The following is a 21,407-nucleotide window of genomic DNA, read 5'->3' on the forward strand; positions in this document are numbered from 1 at the left end:
TTTGTACTTACCTTTTTAAGTATAGGGATCGATATTTTTGTGTCCTATATTTTTTCCTAGATATTTTTTACATCTATATCTTTGTGGTAGATAGTCTGTCAGTGAACTGCATTAGAAAATTAACAAATGGGTGCACAGGGGCGTGGCAACCAGATGTTATCCTGGAGCCCTGTGTGCAACAGGTAATTTAAAATCCTCTTTAATGGTGAAGTCAGATTTCTTGTCACAATTCTGAAAATGATACTTTTAGAAAATTGGCTTTTTTGTCATCTGCCAATGTATTTGGTCACATGAATGTTAATGGCTCTGCTTTGTGTATTCCTCCCAGACAGTGACAACAAAAGGGAGTAGGTGCAGGCAAGATGGGCCTGCCAGGATGGCTAGGGACAGAGCTGTTCCCTGCCCGGTCACACTTAAAATGGCTGCTTCCAACACATACACACAAAGGAACCTTACACTAAGCTTTTGTCACCCAAACCTTTTCAGAGCCTTGAAAGAGTAAGGGAAAATCTTTCCAGAACCATATACGGGGGCATGTCAAGGTGGTTCCACACTTCAAAGGCTGTCACCAAGTGCAAATATTGAACCCTTAGAACACCTGTTACATTACAGTACATTACAGAGCACTTACTATAGTGCATGACTCACTTCCATAGGAGTATATCGCCGCTTAGTGCAGCAGGCAGAGAATTAGCATAGTCAGAGGCTTAGAGAGCAGAATTGAACAGCATGAATTTAACATTTTGAATTTGGTGTGCTATGCACAGGTGTGGATGGTAAGTGGCAGTTTCTTTCCAGTAAAATGGAGCTGGATATGAGAACTATCTACAACCTTGTCTAGCTGTGCTGATTCATGGGATCTTGAACTAGCCCATACGAGCAAATCTCAGCAATCTGGAGAACTGATAAAAACAAAGTTTAAAGCGTTAGTAGGTATTTTTCTGCGTCTGTCCCTTCTTCCAAATATATAACACAACAAGAAACAATATAGCTATTACAAGTTAGGGCTATTGACTGTGCCAATGGTTGTAATTTGCTTAAGATAAATAAGCTACAACTATTACTTTGTTCGGGAAGCAGGACGCTCTTGGAACTTTCTTACTTTTTTGGGGGGGGGGGGCATCCACCTGCAGGCACTAATACCCTGGTGGGATTCCTATCCCAGAGAACACTATCTGCCTACTTGTCCTCCCGTTGGGCTGCTGCTGACCCTGGGGTGACTTCAAGTCCCAGGGAGCCTTGCGGGTCACAGGTGGTGGAGAGGCCCCACTATCGCGCTCAAAAGCGCTGCCTTTCTTCCCTCGGCGCGGGATGCAGAACGCTGTTGGAACTTTCCTTCTTTCTTTTTGGGGGCATTCAGCTGCAGGCAGTAATAACCTGGTGGGATTCCAATCCCAGGGAACACCATCTGCCTACTTTTCCTCCCGTTGGGCAGCTGCTGACCTCTATGGGACTTCCCAGGGAGCTTTGCGGGTCACAGGTGGGGAGGCGCCACCATCGTGCTCAAAAGTGCTGCCTCTCTTTCCGTGGCGCGGGACGCTTGCGGGCGAAGCCCTAGCTAAGGGGTGGCCCGTCCTTGCCCGTCATTGCTAGGAAGAGGCAGGGCAGGGCCACCCCCTTTGGTGTGGATCCTTCTGGACTATCACGCTGGTAAGACCCTTGCTGGACCACCATTTTTGACTTTTTATTGTCCTGTATCCTCCTACTATACTGTCCACCTACCTATTACTCTTCCACACTGACTTGCAAGACTTGGTAGTGAAGCCTGGAACCTGCTCCCCAGTATCTCCTTTGATCAACAGTATAAACCACTCATTTACCGTGTGAGTTAGGGCTGCACTTGAGTCATCAGCAACGGGACTATTCATTGTTGAACAAACGTTTTATTCCCATTGTACATCTTTGTCCTTTCTGTGTAGTGTATTTCCTATATCCCTGATAGACTCTGCGCATTGGAATAATATACACTATAGTTTTGACATAAGACTGAGGTCAGTATGTCTCTATCGAGTACATTAAACTTAATTACTTGTGTGTGCCAGCTAACTCAGAGGTCACTAGAAACGTTCTCGAATGAACAAGAAGGGATTAGTTTCTGACAACCGCATAAACATGACAACTTTTGTTTCCCCTAGAGTCGGAACAATATCTTCAGAGTCGTGGAAACAATAGATTAGCATTTTACTCAGTCAATTGTGCATGCTTCGTTTCTACAGAGTTGCACAGAAATAGAGAGACGTGCGTTTCAATAAAAAGGGTTTATTGAACAGTCTTATTTCTCATGCAAGAGATATGAACTGCTACAATCGTAAGACAGAATACGAAGTATAAAATGTACAGCGTTAGTAGTAAGATAAAATAATACTGTAATAGCATGTCTTGTAGCTATGACATATGTCCATTAAAATACATACATAAATAACACAGGCTAAAATACTCAACTTGTGCTTCTAAAATAATCCTACCCCAGTGCACCTAACCTAAGTCTAGTACGAGGGAAGAAGTAGGTGCTGTTTTAGTCTGGTTTAGTTATGCCAAGAGTTGCCAAAAGTTTCTCTAGGTTCTAATCAGCTCCATACCTCAGAATGAGAGAGGTTGGTATCTCTTTCCTGGGACTCGATCTCTAACACCCCGCAAAGGGAGTCAGAAAGAATGGAGCTGAATTCTTTGCGAGGAGGATGACAGCGTCTAGTCAGTGTGTCAGTTGGGGACTTGACTTCCTTCGGGACTTGCTGTGGTGAACCGCATCGTGCAAGTAGGCAGCCGAACCGAACTGAACCGTGGTTTGCCAAGGCAAGTGAAGGCATATTTACAACTTGAAGGTATTTAGGAATGCCAGTATTGATGTAAAAGTCGGGCATAAGAACATCATGAATGAACCCCTAAGGAATAGATGTTCATGCATAATAAATGAGTTCTTGGAGAAATCAATATCCAAGCAAGGGGAAGTCCTAAAGGCTTAAGAGTCTGGTTTTCCAAGAAATCGTTGTGATGAAGAGGATCGGATGTAGTTGACCATGCCTGTAATTGGTAAGCATGAGCAATGCCAAAATAGGAGCTGGATTTCTATGCCTGAATAAGGGCAATGTGAATTATACCTATATAAGGGCATGAATCGGGAAATCTAGATACAGTATCTAAATCGACACACAGCATCTGATTGACTAATTGGTATTTAGTGCCTCTTTTGCAACCTTAGCCTGTAGATCGGGCCCACCTCTGTCTTATTTGTCTTACTGATTTGAAAATGGGTAAGCGTTCTTGTGCAGTAAAGCATCCCCAAGTGCCTATTGCTTCACCCAAACCTCCAACCTCAATAGACAGGATGCTCCAGAGGGCCATAGGAATAATAACAACTGAAATAGAATTGACTGAGAGGCGCCTATCTATAATGCCAGATTTTTTCTGTCAGGACTCGGAGCCCTCTACCATCCAGTCTGAAACCCCTGGTTTTGTACCTAGCATAGTGGAAGTTTCACCTAGGCTATTAGAGTCGTCTTCACCCTTATTACAATAACCTTTAGCGAAGCCAGTAAACCGTATAGGCGGAACTACCACCACCCTATCGAAGAAAGGGAAATGTAAGCCTAGATATGGGGTAGGTACTAGGAGGAAGACAAATCCAGAGCCTATTTCTAGCCGAGATGAGTTAGTTAGTTCTGGGGGAAAGGCATCCAACAATACTATCCCTAGGTCAGATTCTGATTGTCCATTATGGGTGAGTAAGCTGGTAGCAGATTCAGAGAATCAATTGAGAGTTATCATAAAGGAAGAGCTTGCCCAAATATTTAGCCATATGGGCACAGGCCACTTGATGGACCGCGATAGGCGCACTAACACTCCTGATAGTACTACCCAAGCACCAGGTATGAAGATAGATTGTAGCACTCAGACCAACAGCATAGACCAAACCCCTTTAGGTAATTTTGGTCCCTCAAGTGTAGCACTCCCTAAAACACCAATGGGTGAGAGAGGGGTTGAGGATTCTAATACTGAGTTAGTCGAAATTCCTTCCTCCGATTCAGGAAGGTCAGCTACGAGCAGGTTCAAGAACCATGGACTTCCAATGGCTCAAGGAGCCTTAATGCTTTGAAAGGGAGTCTGAACCCAGCCCCTCTTAAGGAGGATCTAAGTATTAGTAGGTCCACTCGGACAGAGTCTAGGGCTGTGGTGGTCCGTGTAGCAACTGCTGAGAGAAGTCATGGGATATCCGAATATAAATCTCCCCCAGCCTCACTTCCCTATGTAATGATACTGACAGGAGTACCCGGGATCCAAAATGGCCAGCGGGAAGCCTTTTTAGGTCTCGCAGAGAGACCTATTGGGGTTAAACCAGAAAGCTAAACCAGGCGGATTTTGCAGAGTGCATGTGTGTCCGTGCACGCGCTTTCCATTTGCTTCCCGAGCCGCCTGCCTGCTTCACACTTCGAAGGAATGCGACCCCCGCCCACGCAATGCCGAGAGCCAGCACTTCCCTCCCACTCGTCTTCATTTCGCGAGCGTTTTTTTTTGCGGCCGCCATTGCTTGTTTTATTTCTCCCCCATCCCGCTCCGAGATCGATTCACGGCACTCCCATGGTCAAAGACACAGGAGGCTCTCCACGCGCCAAGACGGACGCATTTTTCCCTTTTTCTATCTTTTCAAATTCCTTCCTAACCTGTTAATTGTGCCTTCCTGACTCTATAACTCTTCCCTGCAGCTCCCCTAGATCAGTCTTCAGCTGTACCCCCAGTTCTCAGTGTAAGGATGAAAAATTAAATATTATCCCTTTCGCATCTCTATATTTTGCTCTTGCAGTCTCACTTCTTCTCTCACTTTTACCTCGCTCTGCTCTTCCTCTCGGGCTCTCTTTGTTTCTGCGGCTGTCGTCCATCTGATTTCTCACATGCTTTCCATTTCTCACACCAGTATTTCCAGTGACACTTCACCCCTTTCCCTCTGATTCCTGCCACCCTCTCATCATTCTGCTAGTGCTATCTCGGGCTTTAAGTGGGTGTGGGGGAGGGGCATTGCTGCTTAGTGCAATGAGCTTCACTACCTTATAGTTCACCATTTCGGCATGTGGAGGGTCCATGAGTGGAGCAGGATATGGAGGTAAGTGGGCCTGGAAAGACCGCAGCCCTGCCAGGGGTCACTCAGCACTAATGCATATTTGGTATTATCGCATTCCCTCAAAATATTATGTCACGCAATTCAGAGTGCCAGTACTTGCTTGAATTACTGTGCCTGCAATGCGCTTTGCACCGACACTAATGATGTCTGTCTTTCTGTGGCTCTGTGAACAGGCCCAGGGCTGAGGAGAGGTCATGGGTTATCAGCTATTTACAAGTCACAGACTCCCGTGACTGGAAGCTTTTGACCCAGCTTTACTGTAGTATACATGGCAGTACTGGCAGCTCTCCCCCCCCCCTTCGCTTTTCCTTTTGGTCCCGGCAGCCTCTGTTTTGTTTGAGTGAGTGGTTAGGGGGGTGGGGGTGAGCTTGGTTGAGGGCAGATTGTCTCAAAGCTCTGCCCCCACCCCCGAGCCTTCCTACTCACACAGTGATTTAAGATCTCTATCAAATACTTGCAAAGCATTGCCGGTTGCCGCCGTGCCTTCCTGGAACTCACTAGTGTTCAGAGGGGGGGGGGGGGGGGGGGGGTGGCTTCCGAGTTTCGAAAAGCAGTTGGCGCTGCAGGAGGTCAATGGCAGTCACTAGTCAGCCCACTCCGGAGCAGACTGACCCGGATGCAGACCATTGTTATTTCCAAACACCGGGGCTTTAAGTGGGATAGAAAAAACTATGAGGTTTCCTATTTTACCGTGGCCGATCTAATAAAGGGAAGGGCCGAAAGCACTTAAGCTAAAAATCTATCCTTAGCTTAGTGTGCTGCCCATCTGGAATATGTTGCTGCTTCTGTCAATTCGTCCAGCTATTTAAAAATAGTAACATTACACCTACATTTAGCACTCACAATACCATTCCATACCTACGTAAAAAAATTATAAACAGGGCCTCGAAATTAAAATAGTACTTTCACCAAGTTTGTCTTTAACAAGTGTCAGTGCGCTTCCGGTTCACTAGAAAGCGCATGAGCAATTAATTGTATGTTTGTGTGGACTTTTGAGCGCCACAAGCCACAGAGATCAATTCTTAGCTCTTGCATACTTATCGTTTGAATAGTTTTGAGGCAGCTACACATTCAGTTTACCTGTGTTAAATCCGTACAGGGTTTTTTAGGTGCTGGCAGGGCTTTAAGTGGCCGGGTCTCACTGGGTCTGATCATAACTCAATTGATGATTCCAGCCACAAACCTAAGCTCTCCTGTTCAATCCAGCATTCGATTGTAGTGTTTGGTAACTGCCTGGCTTATTAAGGTACTCAATTTCAGGGTCCACTACTTCTGATCGCTTAGAAGGTGCTCTGCAGTCCATCCTACCACAGTGCATGCTGGGAACCGCAGAGGAAATGTTGCTCCTGATTGACACAATGTAGTGGGTGGCACTTATCTTGTTTTTTTAAAATTCTTTACGAAAAATGTAATGTTTTGGTCTTTTTGCACAACGTGAAGCAGAATGTGCAGTGTATTTTCGGGGCATGGTTCCTTCGCCCCAGTCCTGCCTTCTTTAATAGATCCTCGATTAAATACATCATTCTCGTCCAGAGTTTCCCTATCATTAAACACCTTGTTTGTTTCGTTGCACACTTTAAAACTTTCTCTTTGGCACACATATTACCAGCCGTCAGTGCACACTTTCACAAGGCATACACCACCTGCCGTCAGTGCTCACTTCCACCAGGTACACATACCACCAGCCGTCAGTGCACACTTTCACCAGGCACACACCACTGGCCGTTGGTTGTTGGTGTGTGCCTGGTGAAAGTGTGCACTGTCAGTGCACGCTTCCACCCCAGGCATACACATCAACAGCCATTAGTGCATGCTTCCTCTAGACACACCCACCACCAGCCATCATCACCAGTCAGTGCATGCTTCCATCATGCACACACACTACTAGCTGTCTGTGCATGCTTCCATCAGACACACACACCAGCCGTCAGTGCACACTTTCACCAGGCAGACACACACCGCCAGCTGCCAATGCACGTTTTAACAGGCATACACAACACCAGCTATATTTACATGCTTCCACCCGGCATACACACCACCGTTTGTCAATGCACACTTCCACCAGGCATACACACCACCATCTGACCCGCCTAATTGTTATCCAACTATTTTTTTATGTATTGTCTTTTACACACGTTTGTTAGGCTGATCTATTTTAGTACACATTATGCTGCAATCTGGCGTTTATGAGTTTTTTTCTGGCACACCTCTACCCCAAGGCCTCTCACTGAAAGGTGTGAACTCTAGCACTGCCACGCTCGCGAATGCCTTACAGAGCAACCACACACACAACACCACACACAATCACACACATAACACCACACACACACAACCACACAAACACAACCACACACACAACCACACATACAACCACACACACAACACACACACACAACCACAAACACACACCCACAACCACATACAACCGCACACACAACCACACATAAAAACATACACACGACAAACACACACACAACTACACTGAAAACCAAACCGTCAGTGCACACTTTCACCACGCACAGACACCATCACTCATCAGTACATGCTTTTACCACACACAAACACCACCATCCATCAGTGCACGCTTTCACCGGACACAGACACCACCAGCCGTCAGTGCACGCTTCCACCAGGCGGACACCATCAGCCATCAGTGCACACTTTCACCAGGCACCTACACACCACCAGCCATCACTGCACGCTTTCACCAGGTATGCACACACCACCAGCCATCAGTGCACAATTTCACCATTCACACACACCACTAGACATCAGTGCACTCTTTCACCAGCCACAAACACACCACCAAACGTCAGTGCACGCTTTCACCAGGCAAACACCACCAGCCATCAGTGCACACTTTCAAAAGGTACACACACCACTAGATCTATCTATCTATCGCCCTCCCTCTATCTATCTACTGCCCTCCCTCTATCTATCTATCACCCTCACTCTATCTATCGCATGACCACAGCATCACTCAGTACCTCCACAGCATCACTCAGGGGCACCACACCATCGCTATGCTCTAAAACAGCATCACTGAACGCCATAGCATCACTCGTCGCCACCACAACATCACTCAGCGCCACCACAGCATCAATCTGTGCAGCCATTCAACAACAACTGGTTCAAATATGTTCTCTCAATGTATTAAGCTTTATTACAAATGTCACAAAAAGATGTTAATATTTCACTTCTGTTCTTGGATTTTCGTCACAATAAAATACACTGAACATAATCTTCACAAAAGTTATTTACAAAAGTTTAGTCTATTGCCATTATAAATTCCAAAACCTTTTAAGTATTCATTATTTAAAAAAAATAAAAGCCATTATTATTTGTAATATCAATACATCTAAGTCACGTAAATACAACACATATTGCATTACAAATGCTATTGGTGTCACATTTGCGAAAGTTAAAACTATTGGCATTGTAAATGACAAAGCTAATAATTTCGCTATTTTCAAAACCAACACATAAATAAAAAATGTGTCATTTACAATACCAATAGCTCAAACTTTCCTAATGCGAGACCTATTGCATTGCAAATGCTTGTTTGGCTAGCCGGGAACAGACAGTTTCCTTATGATAGGGCAGGAGAAATTATAATGGTCCGTAGGGTGGGTTGGATGGGTAGGAGCTCTCTTTAGAGCATTTGTTAGCGGAAGAGACGAGGACACTATCCATACCTGCATTGTGTCAAGGAGTACCACTGCCCAGGAGAACCGGCACGAGGAGTCCGCAGACCGCGAGCACCAGGCACGCCACCGCCGCCTCGGGACTACAGGTCCCGGCAGCCTTTGCGGCGGAGGCGCGTTCCCTGACGCCGATCCAAGGCGTCAGGAGGGGCGTAGAAATACAACCTGCCCTCGGTGAAGCGGGGGGAGCTCTCTTTAGAGCATTTGTTAGCGGAAGAGACGAGGACACTATCCATACCTGCATTGTGTCAAGGAGTACCACTGCCCAGGAGAACCGGCACGAGGAGTCCGCAGACCGCGAGCACCAGGCACGCCACCACCGCCTCGGGACTACAGGTCCCGGCAGCCTTTGCGGCGGAGGCGCGTTCCCTGACGCCGATCCAAGGCGTCAGGAGGGGCGTAGAAATACAACCTGCCCTCGGTGAAGCGGGGGGAGCTCTCTTTAGAGCATTTGTTAGCGGAAGAGACGAGGACACTATCCATACCTGCATTGTGTCAAGGAGTACCACTGCCCAGGAGAACCGGCACGAGGAGTCCGCAGACCGCGAGCACCAGGCACGCCACCGCCGCCTCGGGACTACAGGTCCCGGCAGCCTTTGCGGCGGAGGCGCGTTCCCTGACGCCGATCCAAGGCGTCAGGAGGGGCGTAGAAATACAACCTGCCCTCGGTGAAGCGGGGGGAGCTCTCTTTAGAGCATTTGTTAGCGGAAGAGACGAGGACACTATCCATACCTGCATTGTGTCAAGGAGTACCACTGCCCAGGAGAACCGGCACGAGGAGTCCGCAGACCGCGAGCACCAGGCACGCCACCGCCGCCTCGGGACTACAGGTCCCGGCAGCCTTTGCGGCGGAGGCGCGTTCCCTGACGCCGATCCAAGGCGTCAGGAGGGGCGTAGAAATACAACCTGCCCTCGGTGAAGCGGGGGGAGCTCTCTTTAGAGCATTTGTTAGCGGAAGAGACGAGGACACTATCCATACCTGCATTGTGTCAAGGAGTACCACTGCCCAGGAGAACCGGCACGAGGAGTCCGCAGACCGCGAGCACCAGGCACGCCACCGCCGCCTCGGGACTACAGGTCCCGGCAGCCTTTGCGGCGGAGGCGCGTTCCCTGACGCCGATCCAAGGCGTCAGGAGGGGCGTAGAAATACAACCTGCCCTCGGTGAAGCGGGGGGAGCTCTCTTTAGAGCATTTGTTAGCGGAAGAGACGAGGACACTATCCATACCTGCATTGTGTCAAGGAGTACCACTGCCCAGGAGAACCGGCACGAGGAGTCCGCAGACCGCGAGCACCAGGCACGCCACCGCCGCCTCGGGACTACAGGTCCCGGCAGCCTTTGCGGCGGAGGCGCGTTCCCTGACGCCGATCCAAGGCGTCAGGAGGGGCGTAGAAATACAACCTGCCCTCAGCTACGCGGGACGCGTGCGGGACGCCCGGGGCTAAGCCCGGGCAAAGGGCGGGCCCTCTGTGGCCCTCAGTGGCACGAGGAGGCCAGGCGAGGCCTCTTCCTATCACCTGCCGGCTGGAACATCAAGGTACTGTTCTAATCTGTTTTAACATTGTAGTGTCCTTTCATGCTGTGACGTACTAGTCCTGTATTAATACAGATACCGTCGTTTAGTCACATCGGCTCTTTCCTAGGCTAATATTGGCTGAGGACGAGTCGTTTGCAAGTCGTCGAACATACTGAAAAGGCAATGGGAAAAAAACGGTTACCTGCACAGGCGGTGACTGTGAACACTATAGACTCATACATGGTACAAGTGGTAAATGACATTAATAACAAGCGAAGGCAATCCCTTGGCCTTAGTCAGTCACCCATCATGCCTCCTGAAAGTCCATCCACAAGTGTACTTAGCGCTGGGGCATCTGACACACTGCAAGTCAACCCCGTAATACATCTCACAGACCTGACCATTCACTCTAATGGTTTTGAGGACATCAATAACGTTGATGATAATCTTCAAACAGTCAGAGTAGTCCCAGCAGATCTTTCATTAAACATCATTAACGACCCAAATCATCAGTCATCTAGCACGGAAGTAGAATCTCAATCACCGCGGCCAGCAACACGGGCGGTTAGAGCCTGCCGCAAATCTACATCTAAACGGGGGGGGAAACATCCAGGCAGGAAAAAGGCCACCACCCCACCTCCTAAGCGGCAAGGGAAACAGGCTGACTTTGATACCGTGATTGAGCCTAGTAGCAACAATGATGACGATCTCTTTAACAGAATCCAGGAAATGATGGACATTAAAATCAAGACCATAATTAAACCCCTGATAGGGAAACTGGATAAATTAACATCTGAGGTCAAAAAGCTGGGTACTGCCCATAGTAAGTTGGCGGAAGAGATGGAAAACTTGTCCTCTCTTGTTTCAAATTTGATACCTATTAATGAGGAGAACATCTCTAGTGCAAGTAACCCATTACCTACTCATCAGGGTTCTTCGCTCCCACCCTCCTCATTACCAATCTCACTGCCTGTTATTGGACAAGTCGTGGATGCAGCAGACCCCGGCACCAGTACAACCCCAGCCCCTGTGGGGATCCAGCAGGAGGATTTTTCTGCCCAATTTATCCTGGAAGCCTCACCGGTAGTTCTGGTGTTGGCAAATGTCCCTGTCTTAGCTGAAGGCAAAATAGAGTCCAATCAGGATTTAAAAGACAAGGCGCTGTATTGGCTCACCAACAATATGCACATGTCAGCTCAAGGTCATGATAAGTTGGCAGGAGATATCGTTATGTCCAGGAGGGTATCCTGGATAGGAAGTAAGCCCAAAAAGTTCACAGGGGATTGTGTCATTCTAAACTTCGCTAACGCAGAGGTCCTTCCAGATGTTCTGAATAATGTCTTCCCGCCTCAACGACGTAGAGGATCTATAGTCCCTCTCACTCTCAAATTCTTTTTTGATAAGTCAAAATTTCGTACCCTACCTAACCCCAATGGTCATAACAGATACACCACTAGGAATAACTGGAGAGACGCCGCCAGACCCCGACATCCGAATGATTGGCTCCAGCCCACAGCTTATCAGGACTTTGGAAAACTGTATCGCCCAACTGACCTGAACACCAGGTCCGCCCTGGGGCGTGAGCCAAGAGGTAGTGTTTGGGAGGGGGGCTTGTCGGGCGAGGCTCGAAACGCCTGGGGTTTTAGGCAACCTCAGTGGCAGAGAAACGTTCAGTTACCGCATTACCCCAACACTCCTCTACTTACATGGAACCCACTACAACATGGCCAGGGCCAGGCAGCTACTCCGTTTGACTGGGGTGTTAGCACAGGTAATAGGTTTGCCCCTTTATCGGATCTTAACATATGTGATTGACTTGATACTGATTTTGGGCAAGCCAGGGAGGCACCAAATGAGCCACCACTAGTAAGTGATTCTTTGGCTTTACAACACCCAGTCGGAATAGTCCCGGCAGTTCCAATTATTCAAAAACCATCAACGTTTGTCCCATGCAAGATCATAAGCTGGAACGTAGCAGGGACAAATGCAAAACGTCAGGACAAAGCCTGGCTGAGCTTTGTCTCAGAACATCATATCATTGCCTTTCAAGAAACGTGGGACACTTCCAACAGTTTTTGGCTAGATGGGTTCACTAGTTTCGTTAAACCTGCAAGACCCAGTAGAGCGGGTAGAGCCAAAGGTGGCTTGGTGCTTCTATTCTCATTAGCCCTAAAAGGTACCTACAGGCAGATAAGTACTGAATCTGATAATATTCTGATAGTTGAGAGGGTGATAAACAAAGAATGCAGGACATTGTTTGTCAATTTCTACAATTCCGGGAATAGTGACTACGGCGGCCGCAACATTGCTAATTTGGAAAATATTTTAAATATAGTCTCACAAGATATCGATTTTTCTTTTGAGTTAATTCTTTTAGGCGATTTTAACATTCATCCATGTGGTTCTGCCTGTAAGGGCAGAGATGTTGACGAGGCTGATGATGCAGCCACACGTGGACCCCATTTTGAACATTCCGCCGAGGGGCAGGAGCTCGAGGAGCTCTTGGCCTTTTTTGATTTACACGAACCGGACTGTGGGCAGAGAAATCCAACCTTTAATGGAGTTCATCAGGGAACAGTGATTGATTACATTTTTGTTTCACCAGGCATCTTGCAGCGGTTTATGGCCTATCGCACAGTCCCTACAATCCATAGTGATCACAATCCAGTCCTGCTCGAAGTGGCATGGGGAGCTCATTTGGGGCCATCACCAGTAAAGTACAAACCTACCCATTCCCTGAGGTCTACAGACCAAGCCAGACGCATCAAGTGGGCTAAAGTCATCCCGGAAAACTTTTATGAAAAGTGTTATCCAAAAATTAAAGCACAGGTGGAGCAGTGCAGAGATCCGGGTTCCCAAAGGCATAAAATCATCGCATCATACGAGGCAATCTGTGATCAGGTCTCGAAGGACTTACTCGTCAAACCAATCCAGGGCACCGATGGACACAAGCGCTGGTTTGACCATGCATGTTCCAAAGCTCACAGGGAATTATTGGCGGCCCTCAAATCTGTGCCCAGGGTCAAAGAGGACATTGTGAGCTTAAGGAAAGTCTACAAAGCGGCCATAAAAAACCGCAAAGATAATATTAAGCATGAAACATGGGATAATCTCCTCTCGGCAGCTGTTTTGAAGGACAGTAGGAGATTTTGGGAAATAATCAAACAGCCTTTATTCCTCGACGACACTAACGATCCCATGGACTGCGTGATCACTGACGAGTCTTGGTTGTCCTTCTTTGAAAAAGTATATGGGGGCGATGACGAAGGAACAAAGAAAGACTCACTGTTGAACAGCGATGGTCATCATATCACCTTTAACCTCCAAGAAGTGGAAAAAGCTCTGCTTGCAACCACAAAAAACAAGGCTCCCGGGCCAGATGGAGTACCCGCAGATTTCTTCTTGTTCTCACCTAAACTCTGGGCCGAGGTCCTGACAAACGTATTTAACGCGGTGAACGGAAATTCAGCCCCCACTTCATGGGCCCAATCTATCATCGTCCCTATTTTTAAAAACAAAGGACGGCGGGACGACCCAGCATTTTATAGGCCAATATCCCTCCTGGATTCTACTGTAAAAATCTTGGGCCGAGTACTTCTAGCAAGACTGAAGGAGAATGTTGAGGCCTGCGGGGGGCTGTCCGAACTACAATACGGTTTCAGGGAGAGGAAAGGGACTATCGAACAATGTTGCAACCTGCACCTACTCATCTCCAAGTACACAGTCGCCAAGGAGGGTTCCGTATTCCTCGCCTTCATGGATCTCTCGTCGGCGTTTGATCTCGTAAATAGATCAAAACTGTGGGCGATTTTATTAGAGATGGGTATTGATAAAGCTCTGGTTTCATTCATGGCCGCATTGCACCGGGAACTATTTGCTGCAGTGCGTGTCTCAAACAATGGCAGGTGCACCCCCATGTTCAAATCTTTGAAGGGGGTAAGGCAAGGGTGTATTCTGGCCCCTACACTTTTCACCCTGTACATTAATGGCCTAGGAGAACACCTGCGCGGTCAGGACGTGGACGTTCCGCGTGCAGGAGATGTGCAAATACCGGCACTCCTGTATGCGGACGACGCAGTGCTGATCGCTCGTACTGGCGTCGGACTGCAGCACCTATTGGATGCCTTTGGCTCCTTTATGGACAATTTGGACTTGAAGGTGAATGTGTCAAAATCTCACACGATGGTTATGGGGAGGGAGTGCACTAAAAAACGTCAAAAATCATTCTTTTGTAATGGGGTCCCCGTCTCGAAAGTCATTACGTTCCCCTACTTGGGAGTCTTGTTTGATAATAAGGGAACATGGGGGCCGCAGGTAACAGCAAAAAGATTGGCGGTAACTAGGTCTTCCTTAGCGATCCTTGGCTTTGCGGGTAAGCTGGGGGCAAGGCCAATGGAAGCCCTTTTAAAGATCTATAGGTGCAAATCTGTGGCCATAGCTCTTTATGGATCTCCGTTATGGGGATATGTTAACCTCGAGCCCATTCAGAGAGCGGAGAATAAATTTATCAGATCTCTCCTCTCCTTACCACAGTCAGCCCCAACTTACTCAATACATCAGGAGGTGGGCTTACCCTACCTGTCGGATCTATTAAGCCTAGCGCCGCTGATCTCATGGCTGAAAATGTGGCTGAACGACGATCTCCCTTTGAACCATACCATCTTGAAAGATGTACTCTCCCTAGATAAATCTAAGAGCATTCCATGGCTGTCCTACTTAGAGAAGTCATTTACCGATTTAGACCGTCCAGAACTTTTCTTAAGCCCAGAAAAAATTAAGGCATCAGATATTGTCCATATAAAAAAGGCATTTATGGAAAAGAAGGCAGCTAGTCGAGAGGATGTCGAATTATTGAAGCCCTCAGTTAGGGCACATAACCTCCTGGTCAGCGCTCCCTTACTTGCCCCTTATCTCAGCTTTGTCTCACATCCCTATCACAGGTTTTTACTAACAAAGTTCAGGTTTAACCTGATACATTTTTACCTGGGTTCTTTTAAGAAATGGCAGAAGCCAGAGTTAGCCCCACCGTGCAGTTGCGATGACTTTTCGGTGCAGGATACAATGCACATCGTCATGTTCTGTTGCCAATATCAGGGGCCGAGGAAAAAATATTTGCTACCCATCTTGAGAGAAGCAGGGTTTACTCAGGTGCGCCCGGCGCTGCTCTATTTACAGCTTGCATCAAATCCACGTACAACATTTTGTATTGCAAATTTTTTAGTGGCCGCAGCAAGGGTGAAAGCTGCTGGTCAAATTTCGCCTTCTTAAATCATTGTATATAGTACCTTTTTAAAACACTCAACTGTATATATGTATTTTTATGCCATGTGCTTTTTTGCTTATGTTTCTTTGTATGACTTGGTTAAAGTCGAATAAAGATATCTTGACTGACTGGGTAGGAGACCAAAGTCAATTGAAGGGGACTGTGTAGTTGTTAACTTTGGCAACCCCCTGACTGTTCGCTCCCTAGTAGGTCAGATATTTAGTCCCTATGCACCATGTACAGGGGTTAGGGCATACACCCTGGACTATTTCTACTCATGTAGCAGTGGTGATGTTAGGACCCCTAACAACAGTGCCCTATAAAATGTTACCCTGGAACACCCTGCAGTGGGCCCATCCCATAGGACCCTTTATTTCAATATCCCAGTAGGGAATAGGTTTTGAGCCTTAGAAGAGGTTGTTTGACTTGTAAAGAAACGTGCTCCTGCTCAGGGATATAGGCCCTGGGGGTCTGGTAGGGTCACAAGAGACTTCAATGGTGGCTAGTTGAATCAGAGCACTCTCTGGAATATTGAGGATGAACGGGGGGCACCACAAAATGTAACCCTTAGTGGAGTCTTTGATCTACCTGGGATATGCGCAGATCTATCTAGTAGTTTAGCTCTTATTCCTTATGACTCCCTAACATCTTGTCCACCCAGGTCAAGCTCCCCTTTGGAAGCTGCAGGTGTACCTACTATGGTCAAGGATATCTCAACCTCCAACACAACAATTCTAAAGCCCCAGGTGAGAGCACCAACACTGATCATAAGCCCAGGGTTCTATCATGGAACATCGCTGGAATAAAAAACAATCTGAATTGTCCGGATTGGGGATCTTTTGTACACAAATTTGATGTTTGTATGTTTCAGGAAACCTGGGCAAGGGATGACACCACAAGACTGGAATATGCAGCCTTTAAATATGGGAGGGAGAGGAAGACCATCGGGGGCCTATCTACCTGGGTTGCCACGCATTTGAATTGTACAGTGGAATGCTTGAACACTTTGTCCAATGATATACAGTGTACTGTTCTTACTTTTTCACCGATTCTTAAAATTGCTTTTATTAATATTTATTCACGTCCCGTTAGTATTTGTCTCGAATCGCCGACCATGGAACAACTGAGTATTTTTATAAATACTGTTCCCCCGAACACAAGGTTGGTTATAGGGGGAGATTTCAATTGCCAATTTGAGCCCCTTGCTGCCTCTACTGATGTACCCCCAGTGCAGAGGATCAATATTGGCTAATCCCTGATCCCCAAATCGACCCGATAAAGGCTTGGACCCCGTTAGCACTCCAGATTAACGCTGTAATATTAACCAATTCTCTGAGAGCATGCAATGGGCGAACAAAGTCAGGTAGACCAGGGAAGTTAACTTTTACCAGAACTGGCCAAGCCTCCTTGTTTTACTACATCTTGGTAGAAACAAGATCATGGCACTGGGTAGTCGAGTTTACTGTCCTCCTAAGAACGGACAGCGACCATAATGCTCTTACTATGGAGCTGGAGATCCCTGATATTCATAATTCTGCGCCTAGCTGTACTTCTGCAAATTGCAATCTAAAACTTATCAACAACAGAAGGAGAATTAGGTGGGACACAGTCAAGCAGACACCAGACAAGGTTGCTGCACTATTTTCCCTAACTATTTCCCATTTATGGGAAATGGAGGAGGCTGTTACAGCATTAGACTCCCCTCAAAATATTGTCAGGATAGCAACACTGCATGAAGAACTGACAACCAGTATCACCAACATATTCAACCTTTTGACACACTCCAAGGTGAAAAAGGTTGTAAAGCAAACTGGTTAAATGATACTTGCCAAAGGGCCAAGGGAGCTCTTTTGGCCGCCATTAAATATAAGGATAGGCCCATGGTTAAACAAATGAGGATCCTCTATCGTGACAGTATTATGCAAGCAAAGAAGGAGTGGAAGTCACATAGATGGGATTACTTTAGAACTGCCCTACTCAATAGGGACATGAAGGCATTCTGGGCACTAGTTTCCACAGATAATCGCGAAGGGAAGCCAGCCTTTGAGCCTAATATTGCCTTAGATGCTTGGAAACTACATTTCCAAGCCATATATACCACTCAGGAAGCAACAGTTTTAAAAGATGAAATATTCCCAATTACTGTTGGGACTTCTCTTGAAGAGGCTCCAGGGTTTACCTTACTAGAAGTCCTAAATGCAGTTAGGAAGCTCCCCCTTGGTAAAGCCCCCGACCTAGACAAGATTCCTGAGGATTTTTTTCGGGCAGAACCACAAGTATGGGGGTCCTTATCTTTGGGTAATTTTAAATGCCATCCTAAGAGGTGTGGCGATTCTGGACACTTGGCTAGGGGCCGAAATCTTTCCAGTCTTTAAAAAAGGTTCACCTCTCCAGCCGACCAACTACAGGCCAATCAGCCTGATTGATGTCACTCAGAAACTGTTTGCAAGGATTCTCCTCGACCGCCTCCAGGCGTGGATGGAGGAGTGTTAAGTTGTGAGTGCCTATCAGGCAGGTTTTAGAAACAATATCTCCACTTTCGACCAAATCTTTAGGCTCCAATTGTTATATTGGAAGACAGTGTCAATGGAGGGTGACAGCCTCTATTTGATATTCGTCGATTTGAAATCCGCCTTTAATTTGGTCCCTAGAGCTAAGCTATGGGAGGTCCTTAAGCAGTTGGGAATCCCTCTTGATATTGATTATGAGACTACATACTGGCAACTTTGCCCAAGTAAGGTATGGGAAATTTGGGGAATTAATCCCCTGCTTTTCAGTTAACAGAGTAGTAAGGCAGGGGTGTGTGCTTGCCCCTACTCTGTTCTGTCTATTTATTAATGCTCTGATTGTCCAACTAAATGAGGTAAAGGACAAAGATGCACCAAAGTTGGTACAATGCAAGGTACCTGCAATGATGTTTGCAGATGATACTTTGTTATTAACTAAGTCCCCTATGGGAATTCAGAGGATTTTGGATAGTTTTGTGAACATTTTTTAATTATCGGGGGCTTGAAATTAACACACTAAAGACCAAATGTATGGTCTTTAATCCAGTCAAAACATCTCGCTCCAAACCCAAACTTAAATGGGGTTCTGTCTTTGACTACCTTGGAGTCACGCTCACTGAATCATTTGAGTGGGGCCCACAGCTAGCCAAAGCAATCCTTAAGTTAGCTCAGACAGCCGGGGGAATAAGCAGAACTTATAGGAATTCCGCCCACAAATTGGCCACCCATGTGGCAGAGATATACAAAGTACAGGCGAGGAGTGCAGCAATGTATGTGGCCGGACTCTGGGGACATTGTTCCTCTGATGGACTGTCCAAAATTGAGAATACTTTTACGAGACTGCTGCTGGGACTTCCATCAAGCACCCCCCTGATCCCTCTACGCATGGACCTAGGTATTAGACCTATTGTCGAGGAGCTGGGACAGCGACCGCTAACCTTTTGGCATAGACTGTGGGTGACCCCAGAACTAGCAGTTTACCAGCTAGAACTAAGGGAGATTTTGAGTTTTTATGGTGTGGGCAAATTACCATGGTTTTCACATATCAGGGAGTTATGTTATAGGATAGGCAACCCAAACCTATGGAGCAACCCTGAGGCAGTTTGCCCGACAATTTGGCATCTAGATTTAGTTAGAGCCTTTAGATCTCTTAAACTAGCCGACATTCAGGGGAACACCAAAACTGCCCATCTAACAGCAGATTTTTTACATATTAAAGCTGAGTACATCATTGAGCCTTTTCTGAGTGTTATACAACCTACTATGGTAAGAAAGTTGTACATCCAATTTAGAGTGGGGACACTGCCGCTTCGTGCCTTTACTAAGCATGGGCAGAAAATCCGTTCCGCTCGAGGATTTCGCAGATTTTCGGTAAATTCGCAATCCGCGAGATTCGCGAATTTCCCGCAAAATCCGCGAACGAAAATCCGCGAACGGAACGGATTGAGTCAAAAGTTCAAGCTGACTTTTGTAACTCTTTCAGAATGGCGCCGGCAAGCTGCCAGAGCCATTCTAAAAGAGTTACAAAAGTCAGCTTCAACAGAAAGCTCTAATAGATAAAGTAAAGCAGGTGCTGCTCAAATTCAGTTACACAATCATTAATCACCCCAAACTTGGGGTGATTAATGATTGTGTAACTTAATTTGACCTTCAACTGGAGCACCTGCTTTACTTTATCTATTAGTGCTTCCTGTTGAAGCTATTTCTAGCTATTTTAGAATGGCGCTGGCAGCTTGCCGGCGCCATTCTAAGTGGGGCTGAGGTTAGAAGGGCACAAAAGTGGGACAGAGGGCAGAAGGGGACAAAACATGAGTGGGGCAGAGGGCAGAAGGGCACAGAAACAAGTGGTACAGAGGGCAGATGGGCATAAAAAACGAGAGGGTGGCAGTGATTAAGCAGGCAAAAAAAAAACCCCCGCGAAATTGCAAAGCGCCTCGCGAACACCCGCGAACACACAAGCGCCTCGCGAACACCCGCAAACACGCAAAAATAAAAAAATCTGCAAATTTGCCCGAATTCGCGAATTTTGCAGATTGCCAATTCGCAAATTCGCGAATTGCCAATTTGCAAAATTCGCCCATGCTTAGCCTTTACCAATAAATGGTCAAAAGCCAACGCCCTTGGGTGGCCTACCTGCAATTGTGTAGATGAGTCCGACATTCTTGCCTTTTTTGTCCTGTCTATAAAATTGCCACTTAGTTTGTCCCACTTTGCAGAAATGTAGGTTTTAGGCAATGTATGGAGGCATCTAGAATATTAAGAACTGATACTCACATACCTATTATATTTGCTGTGTCCCGATATCGGAATTCTATGTGGCTTAGACGTAGGCTGCTGCTAAACCTAATACCCCAAGTATAAAGCTCCCATATTGTATATGCTGCCATATTTTATCAATTTTGAACTTTTTAACCATTTCTCGGTTTAATTTTAATCTTTTTTTATATTTTGTACAAATCACAGTATTAATAAAATAAAATTGGATAGCACCAACATAACACATGGCCACCTTTTTATTTATGACTGTGGTTGTAAATTGTGTATGTGATCTGGCAGTTGTTGGACATTGATCAGAAGGTCTTCATTTGTTTTCCTTGAAAATCTTTATTCTGCAATAAATTCAAATGTTGATCATTTTCATGTTCTTTGGTTTTTACTCTTATGAATAGTTTGTGTATTGTGATTTTATTGTCAATACTTTTTATGGTCTATTCTGATTGAAATAAAGTTTATTGGATTGGTAAGGCAGGGTGATGTAGGTCAAGCAACATATCTTAACACACCTGGACTTGTGGAAGACTTTAGAAGGACTGCCTTGACTCCCAGAGGACCGCCCTGCTTCTACCAGAGGCTTGCCCTGCGCTGCTGGAAGGACCATCTCCTTGAACTCAAAACGACAATAAATAACTTCAAGGGCTCGTTGGTTAGCCACTTGTGTGAGCTACAGGGAAAAAAGCAAGCTCCAGAGGTCTTCAACCCTGCATTTGGCCTCTGCCGGAGTCCAAACCACCCAAATGGTGGTCCTCAGGTCCTGGACCTTTGGTAGTGATGTTGATGACACAGCTCCTGTCTAACCACAAAACCATGATACCAAAAACTTCCTCTAGACCCAGTAGAAGACGGGGACCTACCTGCCAGCCAAACTGCCTAAGATGCATCCCAGTCCACCTGACATCAAGGTACCTCCCGCTATGTTCATTGAGGTAGCAAATCTTGTTCTCCGGTACCTGTCTGCAAATGTATCCACCCTTGTTGAGCTAAGCCCTCTTTGGCTACAGCTTCGTTTGCCAGGAGATTTTCAACTT

Source organism: Lissotriton vulgaris, chromosome 7 (assembly GCF_964263255.1).
Source record: "Lissotriton vulgaris chromosome 7, aLisVul1.2, whole genome shotgun sequence".
In the NCBI taxonomy this organism is placed as follows: domain Eukaryota; kingdom Metazoa; phylum Chordata; class Amphibia; order Caudata; family Salamandridae; genus Lissotriton; species Lissotriton vulgaris.